The sequence below is a fragment of the Cebidichthys violaceus genome, unplaced genomic scaffold (assembly GCF_023349555.1).
Source record: "Cebidichthys violaceus isolate CVI_PGR_0920_01 unplaced genomic scaffold, fCebVio1.0.p SCAF_9, whole genome shotgun sequence".
NCBI classification, from domain to species: domain Eukaryota; kingdom Metazoa; phylum Chordata; class Actinopteri; order Perciformes; family Stichaeidae; genus Cebidichthys; species Cebidichthys violaceus.
The window spans coordinates 10,871,055-10,889,651 of record NW_027176975.1 but is presented as its reverse complement, the minus strand read 5'-3'; the positions used below and the strand labels follow the sequence as shown (position 1 = coordinate 10,889,651).

The 18,597-nt window shown below is 40.4% G+C and overlaps 1 protein-coding gene across 6 annotated transcripts in view; it reads left to right on the top strand.

Moving 5' to 3' along the window:
* The window catches only part of mctp1a (multiple C2 domains, transmembrane 1a), a 126,205-nt gene that overhangs the window by 1,778 nt on the left and 105,830 nt on the right, over nucleotides 1-18,597 (top strand). Inside the window, exon 1 of one of the 6 annotated variants that reach the window (XM_068703076.1) lies at nucleotides 18,439-18,524. The exons of the other annotated variants lie outside the window; for them this stretch is intronic. The gene's annotated coding sequence lies outside the window, so the exon portion shown is untranslated. Of the gene's footprint in view, nucleotides 1-18,438; nucleotides 18,525-18,597 lie in introns of those variants that run through there. 6 annotated transcript variants of the gene reach the window in all.

Below are 18,597 nucleotides of genomic sequence, written 5' to 3'. Positions count from 1 at the left end.
CCTACAGCTTCATCACAGCACTTACCATGCAGTTACATAATACGCAGGGATCTCACTTTGCCAAATAAAGTCTGACATTCAGTGTGAGCCATTAGTTAGGTCCTGTTGTTGCCATGTTTATCCGAAGATCTGTTCGTCATTTGTTAGGGTTTCCACTTAAGAGGAGAGTAAGGCTAAACACTACTGACAGCGACAGCATCATCTTCTCGGGTTTTAGCACAGAAAATAAACGTGATGAAGACAGATCAGACAGGGTTGAATGTAATGAGGGGGGATGAGGGGATGAGGTGAGGTCAACTGAGATAAGATGAGAGATGATGTGATGTGTGATAAAATAAGATGAAGATGAGAGAGGGGATTACAACGGATGAGATTAGACATGCTTTTTCTAATACCTGGGGGGAAATCAAGCATTACAAAGAAGTCAGTGAAATAAACACTCAACATCACAACACAAAGACAGGCAATCCAGCTAAAAAGGTCTACAGTAGATGTGTGTGCATTTTTGGGCATGCAAATTTATTGCATTTGTTTTGCACATGCAGTATTGACTATGCATTTATGTGCTGCCTAAACACTTTCCTAACCCAACAAGGATTGTAAATCAAAGTCAGAAACTTTTAAAGTCATCCACAAATCCAGTATTAGGTGAGTTTATACAACTTCTCATTACTAAAATGAGAGCATAAAGCTCAAAGCCACAATTTCATAAATTAGATAAGAATATAAGGAATATAAAGAGCAAATACCATTTTGCAGTTTGATTTGTAAAGTAAGTGGTGGAAGGGAATGATGCCAAGTTCTGTAAGTTATTTCATTATTGATGCTCATTTAACTTTTCCTTGCAATGCAGGGATGCGTGTGCATTTCTTTATACATTTTGAAGCAATACACAAATAGGCCTACATATTGTGTCCTGATATCTGTTTTTCCACTTGGAGAAGAGTTAGTATGCGTAATATATTTATCATGTCCTTCCTCATTCTGTCTCTCTAATTGTAAATTTCATATTTTATAGGAATTATCCCTTTTTATTCTCTTCTTCCATTTTAGGCTAAATGACAAACAATCAATGAAAACATAAACATTCTAAAATGAAATGTGTCTGAAACTGCTCACACATTTTGTCCAGTCCATCATTTTCGTGACAGGAAGTAAGGTAACGTTAGCGTCAGACAAACTAACGTATGCACCTGGACTAAGTAGCTTAATTAGCCAACAGCTACGTCTCGTGACCCCTCGTCTAAACCACCTGTGTGGAGGCCAGGTAGCAACGTCACCGCGCCTGAAGAAAGTCGCACCTGGACGCATGAGGAGAACCAGCGGTGTTCAGAGGTGAAGGAAACGTAGCTAAATGTTAGCGGCTGTCTGTTAGCAGAACGTTACCATTGCGTGACGTCAGCTGCCTCTACCGTTACACCTACAAATGGCCATACTTTGGGTGTATCTTCTTCTTCCCACACTTTATGGACAAGTTCATCACCAAACACAGAGGAGCCATGCTGCTTCACTCAGGAAAGGCCCAGTTAGGTCAGCTGCCCTTAGAAAGAAGCTCTACAGAAGGTCCAACACAGACATTACTCAATGGTGAGTGAAGCTTTGGCATCTTTTTATACCACTAGCACTTGCTTTGTTTGTGCTTGTACAATAATTTATACACTGTCCTGCTTTCCTATGTTTACAAACTTGAAGTCTCTGTCCATGGTATTTGAAGTGTCACCTTTCCTTATTATCAGGAACAATCAGATTACTTGTGTTTGTCTCCATGTTTAATCACAGGAGAGAAACCTTATCGATGACATTTCTGAGCGCTTGTACTTTCCCTATGCATATGCAATTAGTTTGGACAACATGTAGTGTATTTTCACATCTCTTTCAAAGAAAGATACATATTTTGGCTAAATAAAACAAGTTAGTTGAGAAAAAAAATCTCAGTATTTAATGCTGTCAATCAATGCCTCCCTCCCTCGTTTCCGTTGCTCAGCTCATATGGAGTACTTTAAAATATTTAATGCTTGCAAACCAGGGAAGTAGGTTTTTGTGTCACAGAGACTCACAGCCTTATGCTAAATATATCTTATGTAAAATATGCCGAGTGGGTATTTCATTCATGTTTATCGGACAGGGTAATATAGATTATACACCTGCTTTTGGAAGAACATGGCCTGGACAAGTGCTTCGTTCATCCCTTTTTTTAAACCACTGTGTTAGTATATTGCTTAAGTGTTTAAATACTGCAGTGTTTGAATACATATTTGGTCAGTAATCTGGCTTATATAGTTAGTCACTGTAGAACCATGATTTGTCTGTTTTCAATGCCTTTATTTAAATACAATTGTTAACAGGGTTTGGGATCTCGGTACATGTTGCATACCATGCTGAGAATTTGGGCTGATTTTAGTTATTGTCCTCTTTTGATAATGCGGTGACTGTGAAATGAGCCATGTTTGGATGTCCTGTATAGGAACACGTGTCTCGCTTGTGGCTGTTATTGGTCGGTGAGAACGGCATCTTGGCCACTTGTGAAACAGAATGTGGCCTCGTTCTGGAAATCTCCTGATGGCAGCTTAAATTAGGATTCATTACAGCCCAGGGGATGGTTGTAACACTGACAAGCTCTCATGCACTGACAAGCACTTGATTGAAGCTGACCTCGAAGCTGCTATGAAGAAGAAAAAAAAAACAACATCTTCACATCGGTGAAAGTATGACCGACACCATTTGGGTTGTTAATGGGTTTTTGCTCTCACTTTGTGATTAAGTGTCTCGTGGTGCCTCAGGTCTGCCTCCCACACATCGGAGTTTGCCTGTGATACAGTATTCGAGTGGTTTCACCTCTGGACAAGTGCAAAATATTATCAGCTAATTTAGATTCAATTTTAAGTTTCAGGAGATGTCATAGTGGCTCAGTTGTTGTTGTTTCCTAAGAGCCTGGAAGCTGAGGTGTTTGCCTAATCCCTTTGCTTCAGATACACTTTGTATTATTTATCTGTTGGCCGCGCTTTAAACTAGTGACCTGGCAGTACATTGTTTTCTGGATTTCTGCTTATTACCCTGGAAAAAGATTGGCCTTTGAATAACGTAGCCTTTTTTTCCAATTGTGAGTCATTAAAAACATTTGTGTGCCTCTGGACATTTCAGTGCCTTATCGCATTCTTTCCATATTTTTTTCTTTTTTAAAGATGTTTTTTCAAACAACTGGAGAAACTGCTTGATTCAAATGCGCTGCCTCAATGCTTTGTTTTAGCCATGGAATCATGGAGCCATACAGTAAACACATCCATGGATGTTAACCAAGAAACCATGAAAGTGGAAAGTGGAGGAAAGAGAAAATCCAAGCATGAGGCAGAGACGAGTGGTGAAAAACAAAAAACAGACTTTAAAACTTTGGGAGCATTTAAATTCAAAAGCTGGTTTGTTGCTTCAGTAGCCACCACTTGAGGCTTATGATGTTATTATCTTATTAACATACAAAAAGTATAAATCTCCAGGTGAACTTTCCTGTAGAGCATGCTTATTATTATTATTTATCTTATATGATATGCCTAATTTTTGTCTTCCAAAGGCTTGTTTTGTCTGAAGAAAATTTTAAACGCCACAGGTTATCAGTTTATAATGATAAGATACAGAAAAGCTGCAAATCCACACACTGATTATTAGTCAACTTATTTTCAAATGTCAGTTTAGCCTTTCAGCACTAAATTCAACTGCCAGATCCACTTTAACTTGTTTAAAAGCAACCTTTTTTTTACTGTGTTTTGATTAAGCTCGTCTCTGCTGTCAATCATTCTGCATACCTTGTCTGAATTATTTCTGCAGCAAGGTTCACAACCATGTGTTTTTGCGAGTCATTGCCCTCAATGATCCATCAGTCCTTAGTATGTCCTCGGAGGATAACCGTACCTACATTGTCTCCGTCTCCCTGATCCATCACATCTTCCATCCCCTGAACCCAGTCTTAGCCCCTCTGATAATTCCCTTAAAAGAGCTTTTGGAGGACGAATCCAAAATATGTCCCTGCCTGTCAGAGGAACAGCCTGTGTACTGCAGGATGGGAACTGTGCACTGTGACATTGTGTTACCCTCCAGCGTTGTTCTCTACAGTCTCATTACAGTCTCATACACACATTCTCAAGCACATACACATAAGATGTTCACAGGCAGACACAACCATACAATCACTAGTCTGAGCCCCTGACTGTTATTGTAAACAAGACTAGGCACGACAGTGTAGACTGATAAATGACTCGTATAGTCGTGTGTGCGCGTGTGTGTGTGTGTGTGTGTGTGTGTGTGTGCGCTTGTGCGCGCGCGTGTGTGTGTGTGTGTGTGTGTGTGTGTGTGTGTGTGTGTGTGTGTGTGCGCGCGCGTGTGTGTTATATACTCTAACGTTTAGAGTAACGAGAGAGCAGGTCGTGCTCGATCAACCTTCTAATCAATAGATGGAGCCAGGGAATTGGCTTTCAAACTCTTAAGTCTGCCCTCCTACATAGATTAATCATCACTGAGTCGAGTCAGACCAAAGCGTAGGAGAGGAGATGTGTGTGTATATGTGTAGAGAGGGTGGTCAAATTACAGATGACGTCCAACGATGGCTCGCCAAGAGATGTATAGTTTGTATTATTTGTGTAAAAGGATAAGTTGCCTGAATGTCATTTTCTTGTATCGGAGCCCAAGCAAAGCCTCTGCGTCAGCTACTTATTGCATCTTTCTCAAACCTTCACCCCTGTCCCTCTTGAAATGTAATAACCTAGCAACTGAGTTCTGACAGTTCTTGTAATTGGGTCCATTGCACACGATGAAAGCAAGGACGGACCCAGGCAGACGGAGACAGACGGACAGCAGTGATACGGCACAGGTGGGCTGTGGCCATTCTTTCCATACAAAACGCATGGTGACCAAAGGCTGTGGGATGTGTTTCCTACTCCTCATGCTAATCAAATAGATCATTTGCAACTCAATGTAGAGCCCACTTCCTCAGTGGTGAGTGGATATTGAATATTTGCAAATGAGTTTCTGTGTAGCATGGATGAATCCGTCCCAAAAGCGTGATTCATAAGTGTTGCTGCAGCCCATTAGGATCAATATGGGAGCATGGCTGTGTGCATTGGACGCACTGCATACTAGGAAGAATTCATGTCTGCTTCCTATTATCCCACTGAATGATTGTTGTGTATCATGTGTGCGATGTATGCTGCACAATAAAAATCCATTTTGTTGGATTATGAATGTGACCCATTGTACCTAAAACCCACTCAAGACTTTTAAATGATGCCTCATTTAGTCAAAACCGAAACGGGAATTAAAATTCCTGTAGAAAACATGTATAGTAGATTTGGAGTGAATAGATTGGCACTACTGTCACCGATACCCGATCCAGCCATTTGAGTCATTATCGGCCCAATATCTGATATTGGTGTTAATGCATCGCTAACTGAAGCTGAAGTTGCAACATGTATACCATGCTTAATGAGGCCACACAAAAATAACATAGGACAAGGGCAGCGTATTGTACTTGTATGACTATTACTGATGAGTTCATTAATCCTTGAGCGCTTTATTATTTCATGATAGAATTATTGGGCTCCTATTAGCTATTTTGACAAAAGTTAAGTGGATGTTAGCCGTTTGAACTCGAGGGAAACTCTTTGTGTGTCAGTGGGGTTCTTGGGCAGTAATTGTAATCAGTTGAAAAGCCAAGGTATTGATCCAGAGAGAGAGAGAGAGAGAGAGAGAGAGAGAGAGAGAGAGAGAGAGAGAGAGAGAGACTAAACAAGGGTTGCTACAATAAAGCAGAGCATTCAGTGAATTTGGTAGTTACATAAGAAAGTGGACCTGAGCAGCTAGAAGACTGATTTAGAGTAGAACTTTCATGGCTGCCAATTTTTTACTGCAGTGCTACTTGCTTTGAAAAACTGCCAACTAAAAATGTTCCAATACAAATGGGCACCTTAAGATGTGGCTGTTCTGATTTTAGATTTCCTTCAACGTGAATGTGAGAAGCACCAAACTCAACATTAGTATGTTTGCCTTCTGAATAGCTTTGCCTTTTTGTGCGATTGTGTAAATCTGTCTGTCTCTGGGTGTCTGTCTCGTGTTCTTGAGTCGATTGACTGTGAGACATCCATAATTTCACCACTTAACAGGGTTTATGTTGAAGTTTGTTTGATTCCACAGTGAGGTTCAGTTTGCTCAAGGCAAACATAAATGTCTCTCTAACTCTACAGCTATAGCTGAGGGACCTGGTCCACTGATTTCATTCATTATGCTTCAGTAAAAATAATATACTTTAGTGATTCTCAACATTTTCATGTTAAACACTTAACTGATGTCTAGAGCAATCTATAATGTGTAACAGATGCTCTTATTAGAACACCACTAGAATAAAAGTGAGGTTACATTTTTATTTTGGATAAGAGCACAGGAAAGTACGATATGATCATAAGGCTGCTCCACCCAATGTTTGTCTTTTACTCAGTCATGACATTTAAAGTTTACCTTTTAGAGTTTAACTTGGGAATAATAATACATTTATTTGTATGTGAAGGGAAGAATCTTGAACTGGATTCTTTGCTGTATGGGGAGCCAGTGGAGGTTTTGAAGGACTGGGGTGATGTGGTCTCTGGTGCAGGAGTGGGAGAGCAGACGGGCCGCTGAGTTCTGGATGTATTGTAGTTTGTTGATGATTTTGGTTGATGAGCCGTACAGGATGCTGTTGCAGTAGTCCAGTCGAGAGGTGATGAAGGTGTGGATGAGTGTTTCAGCGGCTGAGGAGGAGAGGGAGGGGTGGAGCAATGTTTAGATGAAATAAGGCGTTTTTGTGATGTGATTGACGTGCCGTTCGAAGGAGAGGGTTTGATTAAAAATGATACCAAGGAATAAACGCAGTTGCTTTTTAAAAAATGCAAATGCCCTTGTATGGATTAATTGTTTGTTGTGTGCTCTCCATGTCTGCATTACTTATTTGAGTTAATTCAGTGCATTGGATAAACTACAACTAACAGTATTAATCCAGGACTTTAGATTCATTCAGTCCCTGAAAGCCACATCAAAGAAAATCAACATCACTCCAGTATGAAATTGACCGGATGAATTCAGTGTGTATCATACTTAAGAGAGAGAGGCCATGGTCTATAATCAATGTGAACTGCTCTGTACTATAGGGCGGCTGATCCTGCTGCAGAATTCGGCTGGTGTTTGGAAGATACTTAGTGCCACCTACTGGTGCTGATGTTGATCTCTGGAGAGAAGAGAGAGGAAACTGGCAGGTCATGATTAGAGTGGACTTTGGCTGGCTGGATGTGATGCTGAGCCTTCCATCAATATCAAACCAAGGCCACTTTCTGCACACTCTGCACTCTCTGTTTCTGAGATTAAAGGGCGCTTGTCCAATAACTTTAAAACATTTTTTATTGTGATTGGAAGACATCATTCATGCATAAATCATATTCTCTCTTCACAGGTGACATTTAGTTATTCTGATAAAGGTGAAATCATCATTGTGTTTTTTTTCCCTCCATGAAATGTGGTTTTAAACTAATCTTAGTATTCTGAACCAGCTCACAGTCAACCAGGCTTTAAGGTCAGGAGTTACAGAAGTCACACCTTCTGTGGATGTGTGGAATGGTAAACATGGTCTTTGTGAGACATTTATGTTTCAGTGGTATTTTGCTCTGTTTATGTTGAAAAAGATAACCTAGGCGAGTTTCTCATATATCATTTCTTCAGTGCGCAATTTCATTAATAGACAGGTGGGACGTTCCTTATATTTCATGTACATTAAAATATAACAATTTGTAATTTTATGAGTTTTCTTGCGGAGATGGATGTTTTGAAAAAGTGGATATTGCAGGTTTATTTTGTTTTGAATCAAAGTCCCCGATGCATATGTTCTCAGGCGCTTTGCAAACAAGCAGGTCAGACAGACAGACAGACAGACAGACAGACAGACAGACAGACAGAAGGATTTGTGTATGGTTGCTAAAGTAAGCATGTTCTTATTCACAACATTCCTTCTCGGTGTGGTGCTAATCTCATTTCTTGGACTGTATCCTGAATACTACAGAAGCCAGGCAGCTTCACTGCTGCATTTCTTCTCCACTATAAAGAGCCTGTGTAATTAGCTTGCCAATTGCTGCAGGTTTCTTTTTTTTGTCTTCAGAGCGCCCACTAGAAAATCATTCCTCTTAAGAAGTCATATAACTGAGCACTTGTTTTTATCATTTGATTAAAGGCACTTCAGATTAAATGATGTTGTTTCCACTAGGCATTCATTTTTCACACAGTATTGTTGAATGAAGTGATATTTCCATTTTAAAGGAGTCTGATCTGTTTTTAGATCAAATCTGAAAGTCTGAAACCTTTGTCAGGACTCTTTGCTTTCTTTAGGACTAAGATGATGCAACTCTGTGACTCTAACCTCACTGATTTAATGACGTTTTAATGAAGCTGGGATGCTTTCAGATGGATGTGTGTTAAGATTGTATTGCCCTGAGAGATAAAAACAAATGTAGGCGTCTGGAAACATTTTTAGCAACAGAACTGTTCTCCCTTTAAACTATTGATTCTATTTCTCAAATTAAGGGTTCTTTCTGAAGAACTTAAGACCTCAGTGTACCAAGTGTTGGTAAGCATGGTATGGGTAATAATGTGGTGTTGGTGTAGTGTTATGTCATGTGATTTTAAATCATAATAGAACCGAATTTTGATATATTTGGCGGATGCCCCCTTGTGCATGTGTTCAATGTCTGCCTGCTTATTCCTTTATTGTCACACTGTATTTTTAACACATTTTTCAAAATATTTGAACTTAAAATACTGGATTGTTAAGTCCCCACTACTGTTTTTTGTTTTGTTTTTCACCTTTTTCCTGTGTAGCAAATGGTGATTCAAGAATAATTTATTATCATTGTGCAACACAGGGTTGCACAATGATAATAAATTATTCTTGAATCACCATTTTTTTTAATTTAAAATGTAGAGCCTACTAAGATTTTCCAGTCACCATATCAAACTAAATGCATATATGACTTGTATTTTTATTAGGTTATTTCAACGGTTGCTCTTCTATCACTATGTGATGGGTTGATAGGGTGTGTAAATCAGGCTTGTCCCACCAGAGGCCTACCAGACACTTTGAGTAGCACTGGAGTCTCCAACTCAAACAGGTGGCAGCTATTATTAAGTCATGATTATGACCAAAGGCCATAGTGGTCTCTATAAACGGACTTGAACGTCACAGCGTTATTTTCCATTTCACTTTATTTCACTTTATTTCACTTCATACTTTACCACGAGTCACTTTCATTGTACCTCTATTTGTATGCTTGCTTCTGATTTGTCACTTTGTCACTCCTTCTGTCTCCATCTCTCAATATCTCTTTATTCTCCATATCAAGGACAAATGGCAGAGATGTTGAGGAATGTTGCTGACTTGTAATTCTATCCTAAGAAGTGTGAGGGGGGCCCTATTCCTGTTCAGCCTGGCAGGCTCTCTGAGGGATGCATGTTCATCCACAAATGTGTTAAGTCTTTGGTCTGACCTCTGAAGCCGTGAGCTTAGGAAAGGATTGCTGTGCACATTCGCTGTTGACACACCAGCTGACGTATTACTTATGGGCACGCATCATGCCCATTAACTTTCTGTCCCACAGTCCTCTGAATGTGTTATGTTGCTGTGCGAGACATCAGCCTGTCCGCACTCTGTACTATCCATGAACTCCACAGAATCAGGGGTGAGTTTCATAGCACCTCGCTCAGACTGTTTTTTGTTGAATATCATTATTTCTACAACAATATTTTTTTTCTTGTGTATTGTTTATTTTGCACTGTAACTTCCTAACTCCTGTGAGAAATTATTCAGTTTGTATTCATTTTTTTTCTTCGATCAAAGTTTGACATTTAGCCGAGTTATAGACATTTATTTCGCCAATTACACAGTTGAGAGCCTTCCTAGTGAGAATGAGATTTCTGAGGATATGATATGTTTATTACTACTTGGCTTAATGACATGACGGCAGTGACTCACCACAGACACGGAACACTCCCACACAGCTCAGTGCTCATTTCATGTTCTTGTGTGTAAAGCCATGCACCCTCACATCTCAGAAATACACACATCAGCATGGAGGGATGTCAGCCTTCAAGTGGAGCTCTTTGTTTGTGTGTTTATGTAACAGATGGTATTGTCTATGTAGCAGTATACTATGTTACGCGCTAGCCACTGCAAAAGGAAAACGGAATATGTTGAGTGTGTGCATGCTCACACATATCATTTAATTCTTATCAAGAGAAAAAATCTCGTTGGAGGTTAAGATAATCCAGATGAATAGTCATATGAAAATGTGCATCCACGTAGACTGATAACCAGTATATGTCAATACCTGAATCAGAGCATGCAGCGGCAAGACCGTCGTACCCATTAGACATTTCTGTGACTGGAGTGTGTGATCACTTACCTTTTGATAGTGACAGTGGGACCGAAGTGTCATCGTCTGGAAAATGGCAATGTTGCTCTTTATTAGCCATCATTTCATTCCTGTCTTTCACCTGCTTTAATCATGAAATATCTCCTGCTGCTCACACTCATTTATTCTCTTTGCTCACCAGTGCATTGCCTGAGCGCAGTTTCGCTTCAAGTAGAAAAAAAGTGTTCTGCATCTACAGCAATCCAGTGACTTGCATCAATGGACCATTCCTATCACCCCATACTCTGGTCATGAAACCCATAGCCTGTACAGTGGACAGAGGGGTTGAACATGAATAACCACATTCGCTCTATCCATTTTTCCTTTTGGCAGAGATCATCTGTTTCATCTTATTTATGTATACGTATATACCAATATCTGGTCTAAGACTGGTCGTAGAACTACTCAGATACAACACCCGATATCACTACGGTGACCTGAGGTTAACCTCGTGACAGTTGAGCCGAATAGGCCGTCCAGCTGCAACGATAACCTGATGCACAAACGGGTTAAATGGTTCATTTACCACCTTCCATGGTAGCCTGCCATCAGTGTGTAAATGGGTGAATGACATGTAGTTTTAAAGCGCTTTGATTGGTCTAGAAAGGCACAAAGTCCATTGACCACTTTGAATATTAAAATGTCAGCTACAGCATCATGTTGTATTGTTTCAGTCAGAAAGTGAGGAGCATCTAAAGAAAATAAAACATGTTTTCAAGGTAATTGTTTAAACTGTAATGTTGGCAAGTACTCAAATGCAAGTACTTGCACTTTGTTTGAAAAGTGTTATTGGTGCATCTCTAAGACGTCTTCAAACTTTAGGAACCTGGGGCACGGACAGTTTTCAATGAAGGCTTTTGTAGAACCAGACTTTTTTTCTAAATCTACTGGGGTACTAAAGGGTTCAATGAGCTGTCATTGGTTAGAATATAACCATGTGGCAGTATGCGTATGCTCGTGGGTGTTGTAATGAAAGAGGATGAATCACTGGGTGAAATGTGCAAGGTTTGCTACTACGTTTGCTCAGCTTTATTCTAGGTCTGGAGTGTAGGTTGTGATGATTCATTGTGTGGGGGGAGAATCCCGGGTTGTAAAAGGAAAAGCCTGTCCTAAAATATAGTGTCTATTGTGATGCATATTGCATTTCTGGGCCTATATTTGTTTATCTGTTTTTGTTTAACGTGCACATTTATTTTTGTCTATTACAATACATGTGATGTCACGCTAAGCTATTTCCAGTGGAGCATCACAGCGGTAAATGATAATAAAAGGTCTGAGGAGGGCTTCATTCTTAGCTCACCGTTTCTCACCATTGTTCAACATTCACATGGGGAGAAATGCTCAGAGAGAAGTCAACAATACTAGATACTTCTGAAACTCTTTCCACATGAAATATCTTCCGAGTCATTTATACATATTGTCTTCTCAGCTGTAGAAACTGTCACTATTACAATTGCTCTTCTAGGGCTCGTGATACGAGACTTTGATATAAGATATCTTAAAATTGTAATGTGGCATAAGTGTTGTCTTTTCCTGGTTTTAAAAGCTGCATTACAGTAAAATTAAGTAATTTTCTGAATTTACCAGACTGTTATAGCTTTTATATTATTTGCCCTTACCCACTTAGTCATTATATCCACATTACTGATGATTATTTATCAAAAGTGTCATTATTTAAGTATTTTGTAAAAGTGCTAGTTAAAAACTGTGCAATAAAGTCGCAGTATCGATATTGAGATATTTGGAAGATTAGGGTTGGAGATGCATGAAAGGCAGTTGTGTCTCTATCCTCAGATTTTCTGTTGAATATTGCAGCGTAGGGTGCATTAGAAAAGTATGGTGTGTATAATTTAGTGTATGGATGAGCTCATGTACCAAGCTCACAATGTAAACATGACTGAAATTATTCAAAGGGAACCGAGTTTGATTCAGAGTTCAGCAAGAACAAAGAATTCAGTGAGACATTAAATAAATAATTTGCCTTAAACGTCTATGAACTACCTCATTTCAATTTTAGATTACTCTCGGAAATCATGCGACAATACAATGTGACTCAATCATTATGCTTAATCATATTGTGACGTGAGCAATGTTAGTTTTCAAGAATCTTTCAAGCCACATTCACAGCCACAAGACAGCTGCTTTGCTTTCATTTAAAAGTTTGAAATAGCTTTTGTTTTATTGAGGTCAGGACCTCTGTTGCCTGTGTTGATACAGTATCAACTTCAGGTATGCTGTTACTACATATTTGTAGTAACAGCAGGTCAAAGACGACCGAACGCTGTAAAGGATTTTAGGCAGCAGAGAAAAGAGTGTTTGTTTATGCATATGAAGAGTCAGAGTTTTCCTCCCCATCTCCTCTTCTGTGGGTGACCAATTACTTCAGTTTGTCTTCACATTGGTCCTAATCGACACAGCCTCGACTAGGGTGGCAGTAGTACAAGAAGAAAGTGATGTAGCAAGCAAATTCAAAGAGAAAGAGAGGGTGACAGACGCAGACATGGAAAAGACAAAAGCCAACAGCAGTGCAATGAATCCATCTATAGATCCATATAGCAGGGATTCTCCCAGAAGTGTCTGGCCTGGTTCCAAATGTGTGTGCGCCTCCTCTGTTGGCTACTCTGCATTTAACTAGACTATGACTAGGGATAGGTATCGTTAGGATTTTATCCATACTGGTACTCTTATCGATACTGCAGCCCTATGACACTCGTCCACCCTCTCCTTTGTCATCTTCCCTGTAGCTGCTAGCGTGAAGGGACCGGCAGTGGTAGAGGGGGGGGGGGGGGGCTGGGTCATGGCTGCAGCCTCAGCCCGACAATCTATAAAAAGTCCCAAGGTCCTTTTTAAAATACAGTCGCAGCTAAACAATTAGCTAAGAGATTAGCTTTGATTTATTTGCCTGTTCTTATGATCAAACTCCGTATGGCATTGCTAACGTTACCTGCAGTGGACAAGGATGGACGGCTGCTCGACAAACAGTGGAGAACTGTGCATTTCTGCACATTCATGTTCTGCGTGTTCACCAAATGTTTTGATAAATTGCTGGTATTGCCTCCCTTACTTGTGAGGGTTTTATTGCATTTGAGACGAGAGTTTTCAGCATCTACTGGAGTAAACTGTAGCCACACTTTGGATCTTTTTGATCTCTCTGGCATGATGTGTGTCTCACGCTGCACTGAGCCGGAGTCAGTGAGTGTGAAAGAGTACAGCAGAACTCGGACAGGCACAGAGACAGACGGAGGAGGTTTGAGATGCTGCTTTTGTTCCACGGAGATCTCCGTAACTTCTAAAGTACAGACAGCAGAACCGTTGACTCCGGACCTTATTGATACTCCGGGTTTTTACTACTCTATAATCGGTTCCCTAACTATGCTCTTTGTAATCTCTTCGTCCTTTTTCTGCCCTGACTCCTGACTCCTTTTCATTTCATCACTGCTCCTGTGGTTATTTCTCCTTTCAATTTTGTTTTGTTTGAATCATTGTCGACTGTCCTTGTTCTACTACCTTCATTTATATTTTAATTTATGTTTGGCTACTGTGTTTTTACAACATGATTCTCTGTATTAGCACTGATGGTGCTTGTCTCTAATAGATGGCAGTGGTCATCTTTCACGTCAGCGTGCAGGCCTTTCTGTTGTGCTTATTTTATCACAGCTGTCACAAGATAATTATTATCACGAAGAAAAGGACACATCTTGGATCTCACAAATAGACTTTAAAACCCAGTCAACTGTGTTAAATAACAATGATCCTGTCGCATACACACGCACACTCCATGGCTTCATTGGTTACCTAACATACTTTGGGGTGAACAGATCTTAAACTTGAGATAAAGAGCTTATTGGCATGATGGATCCTCAGTATTGGCAGAGCATGAGTTGAGATTATGGAATCAGTATCCAGAGAGAGAAGTTGGACTGGGCATCCCTATTGGAAAATAAGAACTTAATCTTTAAAATGCTGGCAATCGCATCATTTTGCAAATACACTCCTATTTCAGTAATCAATATTCAACAAGGCATTTACAGTCATCTAGCCTAATATATAATATGGTGCACAGATAAAAGAGATGCGTCATACCCGATACCCATACAGAGGGCTCAATTTCTTTCTCTGTCTGACACGCACGCACGCATGCATGCACGCACGCACACACGCACGCACACACGCACGCACACACTCTCTCTCTAAGCCAAATAAGGTGAAGCTAGCTTTTAGATGCTCCTGTGGCTCTGAGTCAGCAAATTGAGACCTTATATGCACCAAAAAAGAGATGAGATAAAAGAGAGGGAATATGATTTAGGTTAAAATAAAGGGGAAAAATACAGAAAGAAAAGGAAGAGAGAGAACATTTTTTTACAAGTGATGGGAACAATAATCAGAAAAGGGGCAGAAGTTGAGTGTGTGCCACTTGTACCAAGCGACTTCTGGTGAGCTCATCGGTTTCCTGCTGGGATAGCGATTGGCCAGTCCCTGTATTTGTATGCAGACTCCCTGTGGTTGCATTACATTTGTTTCAATGATTATTGATTTGTATTCTAGAGTAAATGTCACAAGCTTGATGCGAGGTACGGGGTTGTGGCCATCATAGTACTTCCAGCACTGATAAAGCCTGTAGCTCTTCACATTTCCTCCACTGATAGTAGTAGCACAATGATGGTAGGATGATAGGGAATGCTGGCAGAGGCTTTGAAGAGCTCGTCTCAGTCATGTCATGCAGTGTCTACGGCTGAAACATCAAGTTTGCATTTGATTATTATGATCATTATGATGTTATGCTATGCGTGTTTATGTGTGCGTATGTTTCTGCACTGTGAGTAATGAGCAGACAGATGGTGCGCGCTCCGGGATTCAGGAGATTCAGGCACGGGTGGAAGCGTCCCATGTTTGTTTATCGTGTGTGTGTGTGTGTGTGTGTGTGTGTGTGTGTGTGTGTGTGTGTGTGTGTGTGTGTGTGTGTGTGTGTGTGTGCGCGCGCGCGCACACACAAGTATGACTGTGTGTAGGAAACATTCTATTAGGCCGTATAGACTGCACAATTGTATGTGTGAAAACAGTTGTTTGTTACCTCAAGGGCAGTGCTGGGAGGTTTTAGTGTTAACACAAGCATAAGGCTGAACAGACTATGGCCTCAACTACAAGTGCATTCACACATGCAGACTGTACTGTACATGCAGTCATTCTTCACTGAGCCCCAGTAGCCATGCTTTGTCATTAATAAACCTGTCGGAATTGCTTCAGCTTAAGGAAATGTGCTTCTGCACTGAGGCTTCCGAAAGGATTTTTTTTATTTTTTAAAAGAGAGATCTAGGTTTGATCAGTTACTCTGTCCCGCCCTAGGCTGTGAGGACGAGGTGTGTTGTGTTAGAATGAGCTCAGCAACTGTAGACCTGCTGACAGGTCTTATGACTTGTGCAACATTAATGCTGAACAACCCTCATACAACAGCACACATGAAAGAGACAGCTATTGTGTCCTGGGATCTGACTCTATTGTCACACACACACACACACACACACACACACACACACACACACACAGAGACACAGGCATCACTCCCTCTCTTTACTGTGCTTCCACCAGAGTTTTCTTGTGACTCTTCAGAGCGGTCTGTGCCAGGAAGCAGAGTGGCACCTCCCTGCTGTCGTGCCCCGTCTGTCTTGGCAATCACCCCGTTTGGCTTCCTAAATACAGAGAGATCAGAGAGATGTTACAGAAAAAAGCAAGAAATGTATATGCTCCCTGTTGTGTAATCTCCCCAGCATTTCCATTCTTTTCTTTGTGCTGTCAGGTGTTATTTTTTATATTTCCATCCTGCTTTTTCAGTATAATTTTAGTGTCTGCTGCTTTCCAGTACTGTGACACCCTGTGCTGCTGTCAAACTGTTTTCCTGTCAGATTTTTTCCTCTCCTATCTCCATCATCCTCTTCTTTCTCTTACTGGTTTCAGTCATCTACACTGCTCATTTTCTGTCTATTTTATAGCAGCTCTTTTATGATTCACCTTACCAAAAAAAGATCTATTGTTCTGACTTGTGTAGTGAACCTAGTTTCTTCCAGGATAAGACTTGTTGTTCCTCTGGACTGATGGCTCACGGTGAGGAGCACCCTCCTGTGATCTGAATAGCCAGCAGGCAGAAAGGACTGACAGAGAGGAAGAGACTGGCCTTTACATTATTAACAGCTTACTCATGTTCTCATGAGAATACATTATACTTAACAGCAAAGCCACCTGGGATGTTTTCAACATGAAGCATACACACAGAGATTTTGCATATTTATCCTGTATGATATCCTCCGTGTGTATGTCTGTAATTCCTTGTTTATTGACTGTTTACTGTATTGCTGTGTGCTACAGTGAATACATACATATCCTCATTACTGCAAATGTTTTTAAGGCCATTTTCTTTTCTCACAAACACTGTAAAATTAATTGTTTCGTAAACATTGATTTGCCACTAAAGTGTAAAAAAACCTGAACTACTTTCGCATGATGTCCTAAAGCAGAAGTATCCACTCAGCAAGTCCACAGCGTTGATGCTAGTTGGTTTCAGAGGTTCAACAGTAAGGTTTTACTTGTTCTTGGTGTTGAAAGGCACACCACCAGAGCTATAAATAAATAGCTTTTACAGTATTTCCAACTTTTTACATACAGCTGCAGGAAGGGAGAGCAATTCTTTTTCAAGAATGACGAGAAGGATAGGTGTAGCTGAAGTGTCTACTGTGGGAGGCAAATAGAGGAAAATGGTGTGATGATTTGTGGGCGCAGGTTTTTTTAGGGCTCCAAGTTTTATGACTATTCATTCCACACCCGTGTTTTCGATTGTATCCGGTGATTAAGCTTCTAGTCAGGTTGAGGTTGAGTGGTGCTATGCTGTGAAATAGAAGATGTCACCAAACTCTGCGTACTAATGAACTGATTGCATCATATTGTTCAGACCGTAATTACGAGCAACCGAGTTGCAATAAAACTTACGTCAGGCTCATAGCTGTCAGAATGTCCCGATATCTGTCTACAACTAGTCATTAATATGTCAAAAAACAGAAATACAGAAAGTGTTGACAAACCTGAAGCAAAATAACTGCATCGCCAGCCGTTACAGTATATTTCATTAATACTCAGTAACGACAATTGATCGATTCACCTGATTTAAATTATACTTGTGTGTGTGTGTGTGTGTGTGTGTGTGTGTGTGTGTGTGTGTGTGTGTGTATATGTATGTATATATATATATATATATATATATATATATATATATATAGCTAGCTATACCGAATGTAATTTTTTTAACATTCAAAGCTTCTAATGAGGTTTTTTGAATGAAGCTTTGAATGTCTGTGCTCCTATTTTACTAGATCATCAGACTAAAAACTAAAATAAATTGACTTTTTGTTATTGTGGTTATATAAATGTATTTTATGGTGCTGTTAGGCTGCTGCTACACTTGCCCCGTTAATGCAGGTTTTTTGATCGCAGTGAAAATGTTACGTCGTTAGATAAAACCGTTATTTTATTGCCGCCTCTCTTTCTGTCACTGTCGCTTTGGTTTATTGTTCAGTTAAACTGATATGTAATCAGATATCCAGCTGAGAGGATTAGCAGAGATAAAACCATCTCTCTCACCGGCCAAACATCAGCGGACATTTGAGACAGGAGTTTGTAACAAGTGGTTAACTTTTTGTGATATTACTCCATCCCGGAGGATTAGTCAGTAGACGGTGAGAATCTCCGCACAGTTGTTTGTGTGAATGACGGCAAAAGAGAGGGAGGAATGGAGAGAGAAAATCTGTAGAGTTGTGATGCTGAGTGACTGCCTATGAGGTATGCAAGAACCTCACAGCTGGTTGCCCTTCTCTCTCTCTCTCTCTCTCTCTCTCTCTCTCTCTCTCTCTCTCTCTCTCTCTCTCTCTCTCTCTCTCTCTCTCTCTCTCTCTCTCTCTCTCTCATATATATGGGAGAGTAAGCCAGCAGAAGCAGCAGTAGTACAGTGGAGTGTGTTCAGTGTCTGGATGTTAGCGCTGCCTTTCTCAGCTGCGGGACGAAGCCTTACTGTAGGTAATCACTCACTCACTCTCACACACACACACACACACTCTTTGACTGTCTACCTGCCGTATTTCCTTTTAAG